We start from the raw sequence: 305 nt of genomic DNA on the forward strand, positions 1-305 counted from the left end.
TTCCCACTGATCACTAGGTCGCTGATTAGGTCATCCCCAGTAGCCATTACCAGGTCGAGCAGCGCTTTACCTCTCGTTGGCCTGTATACCTCTTGAGTCAGGTAGAGGTCATCCATGCACGCATACAAGAACTTAGCTTTCCTAGTACTACTATTAATCAGTTCTAAGAGATAGAGAGGGGAGAGAGAAAGTCAGAAATGGCTGGGGAATGAGAGGGAATGTATTTAAAAAAAAGAAAAAAGAAAAACTGACGGTTTTGCTACAAAAGCTGCATCAGCCTCACTGAGACACACATTCCATGTTGT

Source organism: Gavialis gangeticus, unplaced genomic scaffold, assembly GCF_001723915.1.
Source record: "Gavialis gangeticus isolate Ggan-Ray unplaced genomic scaffold, GavGan_comp1, whole genome shotgun sequence".
NCBI classification, from domain to species: domain Eukaryota; kingdom Metazoa; phylum Chordata; order Crocodylia; family Gavialidae; genus Gavialis; species Gavialis gangeticus.